This window comes from Sus scrofa, chromosome 9 (assembly GCF_000003025.6).
Source record: "Sus scrofa isolate TJ Tabasco breed Duroc chromosome 9, Sscrofa11.1, whole genome shotgun sequence".
In the NCBI taxonomy this organism is placed as follows: domain Eukaryota; kingdom Metazoa; phylum Chordata; class Mammalia; order Artiodactyla; family Suidae; genus Sus; species Sus scrofa.
Window position 1 is genome coordinate 9,365,335 of NC_010451.4, and position 15,644 is coordinate 9,380,978.

Below are 15,644 nucleotides of genomic sequence, written 5' to 3' on the forward strand. Positions count from 1 at the left end.
GGCGCCTCTGGCTCAGACTACGGGGTGCGAGAAGCCACTTGCTCAGGCTTTGGGAGATTGGTGCTTCTTGTATGGGCTGCAGGTGGCCGGGCACCTCTTGGGCGGGCTGGGGGCAGCGAGGGGCTAATGGGAGGTGGTGCCTCTTGCGTGACCTACAGGCAGCGGCGAAAGACTGTGGCAGTCTTCTCAGAGGCCAGAGGGAGGAGTGGCCTGCCACCACTGGGGGCCTGTGAGTGCGCTCTGCCCAAGGCCCCAGTCACCTCAGGGGTTGGCGCAAAAAAAAAAAAAAAAAAAAGAGGACACTGCAACCAATCACCATACGCTGTTGCTTGCACTCCCTTGGGAACACACTGCCCTGCAGCTGCCACTGCCAAATGCTCTGGGTGGCACCCAGATGCTTGATCACTGTCCCTTTCCAAGACCCTACAACTAGGACCAGTTGGTGCAGCATCTCCTGCATGGGCTAAGTGGGATGGGGTGCTTCCTGCACAGCCTATGGGGGGGTCACAAAACACTGCAATTATTACTGACTCCAGAGGTGGGCATGGCCCACCACCACTGGGGATCCCTGAAGGAGAACCACTTGCAGCCCCAACCACCTCAGAGGGCACCACAGAGGAGGACATTGAGACGGGATACCACCTGTTGTTGCTCTTGCTCCTCTGGGAGCACATCCAGTTGCTGCTACTGCCAAACACTCTGGGCAGTGCCTAGATGCTTGATCACTGTCCCTTCCCAGGAACCTACAACTAGGAGCAGCTGGTGCAGCATCTCCTGTGGGGGCTAAGTGGGATGAGGTGCTTCTTGCGTGGTCTGCAGGTGGCAGGGGCAAATCACCCAGTTATCACTGACTCCAGAGGTGGATGTGGCCCACCACTACTAGGGGGTCCATGAAGAGGCACCACCTGCGGCCCCCATTACCTCAAGGGCACCATAGAGGAGGGCATTGTGACGGGACACCACCTGTTGTTGCTGTTGCTCCCCTGAGAGCACATCCACCCAGTTGCTGCCATAGCCGAATGCTCCGGGCAGTACCCATATGCTTGATCTCTGTCACTTCCCAGGAACCTACAACTAGGAGCAGCCTGTGTAGCACCTCCTGCATGGGCTAAGTGAGATGGGGGTGCTTCTTGCGTGATCTGCAGGTGGCAGGGGCAAACCACTGCAGTTATCAGTGACTCCAGAGGTGGGTGTGGGCCACTACCATTAGGGGTCCCTGAACAGGCACCACTTGTGACTCCAGTCATCTCAGAGGAGGGCATTGCAATGAAACACTACCTGTTGTTGCTCTCACTCCCCTGGGAACTCACACACCCTGCTGCTGCCGCTGCCAAAGGCTCTGGGCACCTTGTCAATCTGCCTAGGCTCATTGCCACTTTCCAGGACCCTGCAACTAGGAGTAGCCTGTGCCACCTTCCTGCAGATCCTTGCTTCTGTTGAGAGCCCTACAACCGGGCACCGACTACTAGCCCGACCCATTGCCTCCTTCTCCCAGAAACACACTCAGCACCCTGGGGAGAACAGCCTGCTCACACCAAAGAAACAGACAGCAAATATTCAAACTCCCACACAAAAAAATAAATAGTAACCCCCCACAAAATACAAAGAGGTGCTCTTGCATAGAAATAGACCCCCAAGACTACAGTTTGGCTTCCCTAAACTCCCAGAAAAAGAAAAACATAAGCATGATGAAGAAGCTCAGAAACCATTCCCAGTTAAAGGACCAGGAGAATTCACCTAAAGTAGCAAACAATGAAACAGACCTCTGCAGTTTGACAGACATTGAGTTCAAAAGGGATATAGTGAAAATACTGAAGGAATTAAGGCTGAATATCAACAAATTAAAAGCAGAGATAAAAAGTAATGTAGATTCCTTTAGAAAAGAACTAGGAAATATAAGGAGGAACATAGAAAAAATATAAAATTCATTTGCAGAGATGCAAACTGAGCTAAAGCACTAAAAGCAGAATGAATAATTCAGAGGAACGAATTAGTGACTTGGAAGGTAGAATAATGGAAATCACCCAATCAAGACAGCAGACAGAAAACTAAATGAAAAAAACCAGGAAAGCAATATAAGAGATCTATGGGATAATATAAAGTGGGCCAATCTACACATAATAGGAATTCCAGAAGGAAAAGAAAAAGAAAAGGGGATTGAAAATATATTTGAAGAAATTATGTCTGACAGAGAAAACCATGACTCGAAAAGACACATGTGCTCCAATGTTCATTGCAGCACTATATACAATAGCCAAGACATGGAAACAACCTAAATGTCCATTGACAGAGGAGTGGATAAAGAAGATGTGGTACATATACACAATGGAATATTACTAAGCCATTAAAAGGAAAGAAATAACAGCATTTTCTGCAACATGGATGGTCCTAGAAATTATCATGCTGAGTGAAGTCAGTCAGACAATGAGACACCAACATCAAATGCTATCACTTACATGTGGAATCTAAAAAAAGGACACAGTGAACTTCTTTGCAGAACAGATACTGACTTTGAAAAACTTATGGTTTCCAAATGAGACAGGTTGGGGGTGGGGGATGCACTGAGGGTTTGTGATGGAAATGCTGTAAAATTTGATTGTGATGATTGTTGTACAAATATAAATGTAATACAATTCATTAAGTAATTAAAAAAAGAAATTATATCTGAAAACTTTCCAAATCTAAAGGAAACTGATATCAAGCATAGAGGGCCCCAAACAAGTTGAACCCAAATAGGCCCACACCAAGACATATTATAGTAAAAATGGCAAAAATTAAAGACAGAGGATTCTAAAGGCAGCAAGAAAAAACTAAGCATTAATTGTAAGTGAACCACATAAGGCTAACAGCTGATTTCTCTACAGAAACACTACAGGCCAGAAGGGAGTGGCAAGATATATTTAAAGTTCTGAAAGGAAAAAATTTGCAGCCTAGAATACTCTATCCAGCAAGAATGTCATTTAAAATAGAAGGGGAAATAAAGAATTTCCCCAACAAACAAAAGCTAAAAGAGTACAGAAATACTAACCCCATTCTAAAAGAAATACTGAAAGGGCTTCTCTAAATGAAACAGAAGTAGGAAGAAATAGGATGAAGGAAACCACAATTGGAAAGCAATCACTTAAATAAGCCAGCATATAGATCTACAAGACGAAAAAAACCTACTCTAAACGCAATGATAAACACAAGGAACAACAAAAGGATACACAGGAAGATGTTAAAAAAGAACTACAAAATCTTAGAATGTGGGGAAGGAAAGTAAGAAAATATATATTCATTTTTCTTTTTCTTTTCCTTTTTTTTAAATAATGTGTTTGAGCCTATATGTCTCTCAGGCTAAAGGAAGCAGATACAGGAAGGGGTTAACATACTTGAAAAACAGGGAAACCACAAATCAAAACCAAATGTAGTTTTTACATTCACAAAAACTAAAAAGAAAAGTACTCAAGCATAAAATAAATGGAAATCATCCAACCAAAAAAGAAAACATAGAATCAACTGGAAAACAAGGTTTAAAATGGAAATAAATACATATTTATCAATAATTACCTTAAATGTCAGTGGACTGAATGCTCCAATCAAAAGACACAGAGTGGCGGATTGGATAAAAAAGCAAACACCTTCAGTCTGCTATCTCCAAGAGGCTCACCTTAGCTCAAAGAGCACATGTAGATAGAAAGTGAGGGGTTGGGAAAAGATATTTCATGCCAATGGACAAGAAAGGAAAGCAGGAGTTGCAATACTCATATCAGACAAAATAGACTTTAAAACAAAGCCCATAAAGAAAGACAAAGAAGGACACTATTTAATGGTAAAAGGATCTATTCAAGAAGAGGATCTTACAATCATCAATATATATGCCCCTAATATAGGAGCACTCGGATACCTACAACAAATACTAGCAGACATAAAAGGAGAAATTGATGGGAATACAATCATAGTAGGAGACTTTAACACTCCACTACCATCAATGGATAGATCCTCTAGACAGAAAATCAATAAGGCAACAGAGATCCTAAATGACACAATAGAAAAGTTAGACGTTTTCAGGAGATTACATAAAAAAAAAATTAGAATGTACATTCTTCTCAAGTGCATATTGAACATTCTCAAGGATTGATCACATACTGGGGCACAAATCTAACCTCAACAAATTTAAGAGTATGGAAATTATTTCAAGTACTTTCTCTGACCACAATGGCATGAAAGTAGAATTCAACCACAGGAAAAGAAATGAGAAAAAACTAACTACATGGAGACTAAATAATATGCTACTAAAAAAACAATGGGTCAATGAGGAAATCAAAAAGGAAATTTAAAAATACCTCAAAACAAATGATAAAGAAGACACAACCATTCAAAATCTATGGGATGCTGCAAAAGCAGTGCTCAGAGGGAAATTCATAGCAAAACAGGCCTTTCCCAAAAATGAAGAAAAATCTCAAATTGACAATTTAACCCATCACCTAAATGAATTAGAAGAAGAACAAATGAAACCTAAAGTCAGCAGAAGGAAGGAAATCAATAAAATAGGGATTCAAAAAGCAGTAGAAAAAATCATTAAAACCAACAGCTAGTTTTTGGAAAAGGTAAACACAGTTGGCAATCTTCCAGCCAGACTCACCAAGAAGAGGAGAGAAAAAACCCAAATAAACAAAATAAGAAATGAAAAAGGAGAAACCAAAATGGATACTGCAGAAATACAAAAAAACCACAAGAGAATACTATGAACAATTGTATGCCAACAAATTTGACAACCTAGAAGAAATGGACAACTTTCTAGAGGCTTACAGCCTGCCAAAACTGAATCAAGAAGAAATAGATCAGCTGAACAGACCGATCACTACAAATGAAATTGAATATGTCATAAAAACACTCCCTACAAATAAAAGTCCAGGACCAGATGGCTTCACAGGTGAAATCTACTAAACATACAAAGAGGAACTTATATGCATCCTCCTTAAATTTTTCCAAAAGGTTGAAGAAGAAGGAACACTCCCAAAGACATTCTATGATGCCACCATCACACTAATACCAAAACCAGACAAAAATACCATGAAAAAAGAAAACTATAGACCAATATCTCTGATGAATATAGGCACAAAAATTCTCAACAAAATTTTAGCCAACCGAATCCAACAACATATAAAAGATCAGACTTCACAACCAAGTGGGATTCATCCCAGGTTCACAAGGATGGTTCAACATATGCAAATCAATCAACAGCATACATCACATTAACAAAAGAAAAGTCAAAAACTGCCTGATCATCTCAATTGACACAGAAAAAGCTTTGGACAAAGTCCAACATCCATTCAGGATAAAAACACTTACCAAAGTGGGTATAGAGGGAACATACCTTAACATAATAAAAGCCATTTATGACAAACCCACAGCAAATATAATACTCAATGGAGAAAAGCTGAAGGCCTTCCCACTAAAATCTGGAATAAGACAAGGATGCCCACTCTCACCACTGCTGTTCAACCAAGTATTGGAAGTAATAGCCATAGCAATCAGACAAACAATAGAAATAAAAGGTATCCAAATTGGAAGAGAAGAGGTAAAATTGTCACTGTATGCAGATGACATGATACTATATATAGAAAACCCTAAGGACTCAACCCCAAAACTACTTGAACTGATCAACAAATTCAGCAAAGTAGCAAGATATAGGATTAACATTCAGAAATCAGTCACATTTCTGTATACTAACAGTGAAATATTAGAAAAGGAATATAAAACTACAATAACTTTTAAAATTACACCAAAAAATCAAATACCTGGGGACAAACCTGACCAAGGAGGTGAAAGACTTATATGCTGAGAACTATAAAACATTCATCAAGGAAATTAAAGAGGATGCAAAGAAATGGAAAGCTATTCCATGCTCCTGTGCTGGAAAAATTAATATTGTAAAAATGGCCATACTACCCAAAGCAATCTACAGATTCAGTGCAATCTCTAGCAAATTACCCATGACATTTTTCACAGAACTAGAACAAACAATCCAAAAATTTACATGGAACCACAAAAGACCCTGAATTGCCAGAGCAATCCTGAGGAACAAAAACCAAGCTGGAGGCATAACTCTCCCAGACTTCGGGCAATATTACAAAGTCACAGTAATCAAGATGGTGTGGTACTGGTACCAGAAGAGACATAGACCAATGGAACTGAACAGAGAGCCCAGAAATAAACCCAGACACCTATGGTCAATTAATCTTTGACAAAGGAGGCAAGAACATAAAGTGGGAAAAAGACAGTCTTTTCAGCAAATGGTGCTGGGAAAACTGGACAGCCACATGTAAATCAATAAAACTGGAACATGCCCTCATACCAGGCACAAAAATACACTCAAAATGGCTTAAAGACTTAAATGTAAAACAAGATAGCATCAAAATCCCAGAAGAGAACATAGGCAAAACATTCTCTGACATCAACCTTACAAATGTTTTCTCAGGTCAGTCTCCCAAGGCAACAGAAATAAAAGCAAAAATAAACCAATGGGACCTAATCAAACTGACAGGCTTTTATACAGCAAAGGAAACTTTAAAAAAAAAAAGACAACTTACAGAATGGGAGAAAATAGTTTCAAATGATGCAACTGACAAGGGCTTAATCTCTAAAATTTACAAACAACTTACACAACTCAATAGGAAAAAACCCAGCAACCCAATTGAAAAATGGGAAAAAGACCTGAATAGACATTTCTCCAAAGAAAATGTACAGATGGCCAACAAGCACATGAAAAAATGCTCAGCATCACTAATTATTAGAGAAATGCAAATCAAGACTACTATGACATACCACCTCACACCAGTCAGAATGGCAATCATTAATAAGTCCACAAATAACAAATGCTGGAGAGGGTGTGGAGAAAAGGGAACCCTCCTGCACTGTTGGTGGGAATATAAATTGGTGCAATCACTATGGAAAACAGTATGGAGGTACCTTAGAAAACTATACATAGAACTACCATATGACTCAGCAATTCCACTCTTGGGCGTATATCTAGACAAAACTTTCCTTGAAAGACATATGCACCCGCATGTTCATTGCAGTACTATTCACAATAGCCAAGACATGGAAAAAACCTAAATGTCCATCAACAGATGATCGGATTAAGAATAACTGGTATATATACACAATGGAATACTACTCAGCCATAAAAGAACAAAATAATGGCATTTGCAGCAACATGGATGGAACTAGACTCTCATACTAAGTGAAGTTAAGTCAGAAAGAGAAAGACAAATACCATATGATTTCACTTATATCTGGAATCTAATATATGGCACAAATGAACCTTTCCACAGAAAAGAAAACCATGGACATAGAGAACAGAGTTGTGGTTGCCAAGGGGGAGGGGGATGGAGTGGGAGGGACTGGGAATTTGGGGTTAGTAGATGCAAACTATTGCCTTTGGAATGGATAAGCAATGAGATCCTGCTGTACAGCACTGGGATCTGGTCACTTGTGATGGAGCATGATAATATGAGAAAAAAAGAATGTATACATGTATGTGTGACTGGGTCACCTCGATGTGCAGTAGAAAATTGACAGAACACTGTAAATCAGCTATAATGGAAAAAAAATCATTATAAAAAATAGAATAAGAGATTCCAGGTAGATCACAAAATCTCTATTGGGCCAGAGAATTTAGGTCACATGCCTGGGATCTACTTGAAAGGGAAGCTGGAGAACACGTGAAGGCATCCTTAGTGGGAGAAGATAGAAACCCACAAACGTAGGAAGTTTCTGGGCAGCCAAGAAAATAACAAACGTCCAACTCACAGCTCAAGTAAAATGTAGACTCTATTGTTCACTTAACCGGGGAGTCCAAGTGGGTAGTTGCGTTTCTGACATGGCCAATCCAGAGAGTCACGTGATGACTTTGCTCTCCTTGCTCCATCTCTCAAAGGCATTTTTCCCATGTTGGTTTCATTCTGAGAGATTCTTTTCAGAGTCGCATTATAACTTTCAGGGCCCCTCAGTGTTTTTTTGTTTTTTGAGTTCCTCCCTCTACCAAAAAATATAAAATATTATATTTTACGATTACATTGTGATAAAGATGAATATAACCAAGGCTGGATTGTAGTCCTTTTTTCTTCTGATTTTAAAAGTAATGAAAGCATTTTCATGGGTTCCTAAAAATATGGTGAGCCTTTGGCACTGTGCTACTGTGCCCATGGATAAGCCAACCCTGGCTCTTCCATTTTACAACTGATGGAAACGTTGGCCAGGAGCAGCTCTTACTCTTTTCTTTTTCTTTTTTCTTTCTTTCTTTCTTTTTCTTTTTTCTTTTTTCTTTTTTTTTTTTTTTTAAGGGCTGCACGTGGAGCATATGAGAGTTCCTGGGCTAGGAGTACAATTGGAGCTGTAGCTGCAGCCTACACCACAGTCACAGCAACACGGATCTGAGCTGCATCTGCGACCTACACCACAGCTCACAGCAACACTGGACCCTTAACCCACTGAGCAAGGCCAGGGATCGAACCTGTGTCCTCATGGATGCTAGTCAGGTACATTAACCACTGAGCCATGACGGGGAACTCCAATGGATGTTTCTGTTTAAAAACCCCTTATTTGGTATATATTCTTGAGTCATTAACATTGAATTCATGGCCAACAGCACTGTAACTCATGTCTGAATGAAGCTTATCTAACATATGGATTTTCTCCATAAGGCACATCACAGACTTTTTGAGATGAGGGGCCTAGATAGCATTTGAGCACTAGTTTGAGTACCAATTTATATACGGAATTTACCAAAAAAGGCTGAAAATGTGAAAAAAAAAAACTGGCAAAAAATAGATCATGGAAAGGACCCTTGTTTACAGTATGAACTGAAACAGGAGGGCAGAGTATTGCCTTGTTAGACCTCATCTGGCAACCTGCACAAGGGGGACTCAGCTGTTTTGCTCTCCGGGTGTGTCTGTGAGTGACCCTGACAGTGCCATGAATATTGGTTTTGGGGTTAGTGAGTAAGCAAATTGACAAATACAGAAACTGCAAATAATGAACAGGGACTATGTTTAGCTAAAGTTTAGGCATACCCATGATTAACCTACTTGACTCCTGTTATATATTTCAGGGAGATTCGTCCATGGGTTCATACAAGGACAGACGCAAGGACATTTATCACGACACAGTGGTAGCAAAGAGTTGGAGCCCATTTAGGTGTCCTCCACTAGAAAAGTGAAATTGATGAAGTCATACTATGGAATCTTACTATCAACAGGAACCAATGAGACTAGATACATAAATACCAATACAGACAGATCTAAAAAACAGAACTGAGTAGAAAATGTAATAAATGAAGATATGTAACATAATTATTTTTGATGTAAATTAAACATGTACATACAAGCACAAAAACACTGCATATTTACAAAGATATGCGTATATTTATGGACATACAGCAAATACATCAGAGTAGGTGCTTCAGTGGGAAGAGGAATGAGATGGGAATTGGGGCATTGGAGGTACAGGAGAAGAAAAATAAAACAAGCAAGGCACCTACACAGACTAATAGGTATACGAGCCCAGAGCTCTTTTCTCCTAAGGACTAAGAATTAAAAGTGAAAACGTGCCATGATGGGGGAATTATCGAGTGCTAAGGGGCACCTACAAAAGGTATCTACCTCACTCTTCAGGTGAGGTGCCAGGGTGATGTTTCAGAAGACTGAGTAAGATTTCTACTGAAATATCCCAAGAGGAAGAGGGCTTAGGAAGAGACAAGAGTGAGTTATTGGTGAGAATGAGAACTTGGTGTGTTTGGGAAACTGAAAGAAGTTCAGAACTGCTGTGAGGGAGGCAGTGGTGAGATGTTATGTCAAAAAAGTCATTTAGGGCCAGATCAGAGAGAGCCTTTAAGTTATGTTGAGAATGGTAAGGTGTGTGCCTCAGATTTGTGTGTCAGAAAGCCCCTTCTGGCCACTTAAGTGGAGGGCAGGCACAAAGGCAGAGGGACCAGTGCAGAGACTGTTGTGCTAATTCAGGAGAGAGATGTTAGGAACATCTGGACCAGGTGGATGAAGTGTGGATGGAGAGGGGGTGAAATTTCCTGGACGCAGCCTAGCAATATTTGAGATGTGAGATTTCCCTGTCTCACGCAAATCCTCCCAGCAGCCTGATACAGACGGGGCAACAACTCCCCTAAGTGTGCAGGTTTCAAATGCCCGCCTTCCCAGCCTGCTGTTTAGGGCAAACTGCTCCACTGATCCTTGTGTCTGTGTTAAATCATGTGATTAAACTCCATACACCTCCCTCTGGCCACAGCTCATCCATCAGTCCACACAGAGGTCGGCAGCTGACAAAATGGCACACAGCCCCTCGGCTACTCCAGGACCTGTAGCTTATAGCCTGATGTGAAACTACCAGTTAAAATATTTTTTATTGTGGTAAAATATACATAACATAAAAATTAGCTTTTTTTTTTCTTTTCTTTTTATGGTGGCACCCACAGCGTATGGAGGTTCCCAGGCTAGGGGGCGAATCAGAGCTGCAGCTGCTGGCCTACACCACAGCCACAGCAACGTGGGATCTGAGCCACATCTGCGACTTACAGCACAGCTCATGGCAATGCTGGATCCTCAACCCACTGAGCAAGGCCAGGGATCAAACATGTATCCGCATGAATGCTAGTTGGGTTCCTAACCCACTGAGCCACAATGGGAACTCTAAAAGTACCTTTTAAACCACTTTTAAATGCACAGTAGAGTGGCATCCAGTCGATTCACGATGTACAAACATCACACTGGCCTTTCCAGGACTTTTTCATCATCCCCAATGGAACACCATATGCATAAAATAACTCTCCTTTGCCCCTCACCCCCAGCTCCTGGTAACTATTGTTTTTCTTTCCGTTTTTATGATCTGACTGTTCCAACTACCTCATATAAGTGGAATTACGCCATATTTGTCCTTTTATGCCTGGCTTATTTCACCTAGCATGATGTCGTCAAGGTTTATCCATGTGTCAGAATTTCTCTCCTTTTTAAGGCTGGATGATGTTCTATTGTATGTACATGTTATCTGTTCATCTCTTAATAGACATTTGGGTTGTTTCCACCTTTTGGCTGTTGTGAATAATGCTGCTATGAACACAGGTATACAAATATGTTTTAGGGCTCTGCTTTCAATTCCTTCGGATATATACCCAGAAGTGGAATTTATGGATTATTTGGTAATTCTATGTTTAATTAATTATTTATTTATTTATTTTTTAGGGTCACACCCATGACATATGGAGGTTCCCAGGCTAGGGGTTGAATGGGAGCTGCAGCTGCCAGCCTATGCCCCAGCCACAGCAATGCAGGATCCAAGCTGCGACTTCGACCTACACCGCAGTTCATGGCAACGTTGGATCCTTAACCTACCAAGCGAGGCCAGGGATCGAACCCACAGGCTCATGGATACTAGTCAGGTTTGTTTTCTCTCAGCCACAATGGGAACTCCCTATGTTTAATTTTTTGAGGACCCACCATATTGTTTTCCGCAATGGCTCCATGATTTTTTTCTAGGTTTTCAATTTCTCCCATCCTCACTAACACTTACTATTTTTCTTTTTTAAATAATAGCTATCCTAATGGGGATGAAGTGATATTTTATTATGGTTTTGATTTGCCTGATGTCTGATAATGTTGAGCATCTTTCATGTGCTTATTTGCCATTTGTATATCTTCTTCAAAAAAATATCTATTCAAATCTTTTGCCCATATTTGGAATTGATTGTTTTGGCTTGTCATTGTTGTTGCTGTTTAGCTGTAGGAGTTCTTTATGTATTTTGGGTATTAATCCCTTATCAGATTTGCAAATATTAAATATTTCCTCCCATTATGGGTTGTCTTTTCACTCTCTTGATAGTCCTTTGATGCACAAAAGTTGAAACTAATTTTTTTAATTGGGAAATACAGAGAGACTGTGCCAATGGGCAGCGCAGGCTGCATGTAACGAACATTCTTCACGATGAAATTTGGCATGGGGAAGGAATAAACAACTGGGGCTGGCTTCTAAGGCCAGAAAGAATACCTAGGACTGTATTTTGAGAAAGAGTGGTATGTCTGGGACACAGCATACGCTTGTAAGGGGAAATTTCTCTTCTTAGCTCCCCATTGTCGTGGATGGAAAAACTATGGTGTGGCTTAGAATTAAAAGAATTGTAATGCTTTCATGCCCACACAGACCTGGTAATGGATACTTTTTGCCTAAATATAAGCTAGAAGAATGGCATGCTCTAATTTAACAACACATGAGGGGTTCCACACGAGAGGTAAATTTCTTGTGTGACTGTTTTTGAAATTTCAGTATTGACAATGAAATTTCAGGCAACAGAGATTGAGAGGGTAGCAGTTTCAGATTTTTTGACATTCCAGCAAAAAGGGCAAGACTGATTCTTAGCTCTGTGTCAGGAATCCTGGGGACATTTGAGAAGTATTAGAAGAAGCGACACAAAGGAAAAGACTGAATTTCTTTCGAGTCAAATACTTGAAGTCCCTGAGAATCAAAATTATTTGAATTAATGGAACTGTGACCACAATTGTACTCACATCTTTTGAAATTTGGGATTTTCAGCTTAAAAATTGAATGGAAAAGTCCAATCCATTTTGTCTTTGAATTAAGGAAAGAAAATCATTATTTTATTACAATGGAAGAATAACTAGGACTGTCTTTTTTTTTTTTTTTTTTTTTTTTTTTTTGGTCTTTTTGCCATTTCTTGGGCCGTTCCCGCGGCATATGGGGGTTCCCAGGCTAGGGGTCAATCGGAGCTGTAGCCTCTGGCCAACACCACAGCCATAGCAACGCGGGATCTGAGCCGTGTCTGCAACCCACAGCACAGCTCACGGCAACGCCGGATCATTAACCCACTGAGCAAGGGCAGGGACCAAACCCGCAACCTCATGGTTCCTAGTCGGATTTGTTAACCACCGCGCCACGACGGGAACTCCTAGGACTGTCTTTTGAGAGTTATTGTTCTAATTGCCTGGCTGTCTGAATTGTCCAAATTTTCCTTTATTATTACCGGTGTTTGTGGGAGAATGAATTTCCCCTATGAATCAGTGTTTCCCAGCATTTTTTGGGTCCTGGGGACATGCGATTTTGGTGATGGCTGCCTTGACATCCTTGTTTCTCAGGGTGTAGATGAGAGGGTTGAGGACAGGTGTGAGGATGGCATGACCACGTTGCCCACGATGTGGAAGTCAAGGGGCAGGTCAGCCCTGTAGGCCACATAGGCTATGGCGATGGATGAGTAGTAGGTGCCAACCACCAGCAGGTGGGAGGTGCAGGTGGAGAAGGCTTTGGAGCGTCCTTCTCGGGAGCTGATGCGAAGCACCGAGGCCACAATGTGGGCATAGGAGAGAAGCACCAGGAGAAGGGGCAGGAAGGACACGACCATGGCGATGCAGAAGCCCAGGAGGGTCTGGGGGGTGGTGTCAGAGCAGGAGGCCTGGACCACAGCCAGGTGGTCACAGAAGCAGTGGTAGATGTAAACAGTGCTGGCAAAAGCCATGTGGGAGGTCTGTGCCACTGCTGGGATGGGCAGAAGGAGGGCGGCGAGCCAGGCACTGGCCGCCAGGGCAGCATTGGTCTGCGGGGTCATGTGCACAGGGTAGTGCAGGGGCCGGCAGATAGCCACGTAGCGGTCATAGGCCATGACCACCAGGATGAAGGCTTCGGTGCAGAAGGCTGTGGAAGAGGTACATCTGCAGGAAGCAGGCGGGGAAGCTGAGGACGTGGTCCCCAAGCAAGAGGAGGGACAGCATCTTGGGGACAGTGGATGTGGTGAAGAGGATGTCCAGGGCTGAGAGGTTGATCAGGAAGAAGTACATGGGTTTATGGAGTCTGGGCTCTGTCACCACGGCCACCAGGATCAGGGTGTTACCCGTAAGGATGAGAAGATAGAAGAGGAGAAAAAAAAAAAAACACAGGGAGGAAGAGGGACTCTGGAAGAGAGGGGAGGCCCACCAGGTAGAAGACGGTCGATGGGTCCTCTGATCCATTACAGGTTGCCGTCTCCATGATGGCTTAAGCTGGATGCCCAGGAAATCAGCAGGGGGAACATCTGGAAACCAGAAGAATGATCCTAGAAATCAGTCTACACAGTGATCACTGCATAATCAATGTAATCACATTTCTTTACAACCAGCTCTCAGAGAGAAATGATGGGCTCTTTCATTCTATCCCTTTTCCCTTTGAAAATTAAGTGTGGACAGAGTACCTATAATATACACACCATGTGTTATATTCCAGGTATGTAACAGGTTGAACAAAACAAAGAAGATCTCTAATTTCACGGAGCTGATGTTTTAGTGGTAGAGAAAGAGATTGAACAAAGAATCACATATTAACCTAACTTCAGGTGTGTTAAGTGCTATGGAAGAACTGCTGCTGCTGGTCCCTTTTTCATGTCCCATAGGGTCCTTTGGGGAATATCAGATATCTTCAACCAGGCCCCTAAGCCCCTTTCTCTTTTGGCATTTGCTTTAAGTTTTTAAAAAGTGACAGCTTTGTCAGCACATCACTAGAGAGGGCTGATTCTCTAAGGTTTACGGCAACACGCTCTCTTGCAATCATAATTATTAACCAGGGAATGGCTCCCTCTCCCTTGTCCGCTGGCTGCAGTGGTTTTGCCTGGCTCTGTCTGAGTTCCCCCTGTCCTATCTCTGGGTGTGGGGCTGTTTGACAAGTTACAGTGAAGGGAATGACTTTGAAAATGCTCTTGGTAGGAAGAGTCATGCCTGCCTGAAGTCGGAGCCGATCGTGGATTCATGTGTGGCTGCCACAACTAGGCAGCACAGAGAATCCAAGACAGAATCCCTACTATTCCACTGACCTTGCCTCCCTACCGGCTGCTGCAGCTCATCAGATGCTCCTGTTCTGCATGCCCTCTGCCTAGCGTGCTTCCCTCGTCCCTAGTCACTGCAGGAGAAGAATTTTGGATGGAGAGGAACAGGAGATTTGCTTGCAATAGCTGTTCCAAGGAAGGAACCCTTCTCAGAAGAATTAGGAGGGAGTATTTTCAACCCACAGATCTGGGGGGAAAAATACTGTTTCACCCTCTACATTTTACTTGTTCTTTGGACTGAGCAACTCCTGCCCCGCAAGTGACATAGACTCAGGCAAGTCCATGTTGATCCTAATGATTCCATGAGCAGCGGCCCCGTGACTTTTTTCTAGTCATTTCTGATCCTCTCTCTCCCCAAAACATCTCTTATGTGTAAAACCACTGCTGTAAACTCTGGAAAAAAAGCTTTTTTATTTTCAAGTCTAACCAGTTTTCCTCTGGAAGGCCAGACCCTGAGCACAGAAAGGGCAGAAGTTTTCTCAGATGCCAAAGTTACTGGAAGCAGAGCCACCACCAGCATCAGGTCTTCGATTCCCAGAGCAGGACTCTTTCATCTATACCACGTTTTCTAGAGAATCCAGAAGTTCAAGTTCCCAAGGGAGATAATACTAGACCAAGATTTTCTGTTTCCTTTTCTGCTTTTCCATGGATAACTTCAGACAAATTTATATTTCAGGTTTTTATCTGAGTCGCTCTGCGATAAGTACTAGGAACTTGTAGTTTAATTGAGCAGGGCCCCGTAGGGCTCCTCGGTCCAAAAGACTTCCCGTGTCTTCCATTTCTTATTTTTAGG

The 15,644-nt window shown here is 42.1% G+C and overlaps 1 pseudogene; it reads right to left on the bottom strand.

The window, feature by feature from the left end:
- Positions 13,062-14,058, bottom strand: LOC100739258 (annotated as a pseudogene).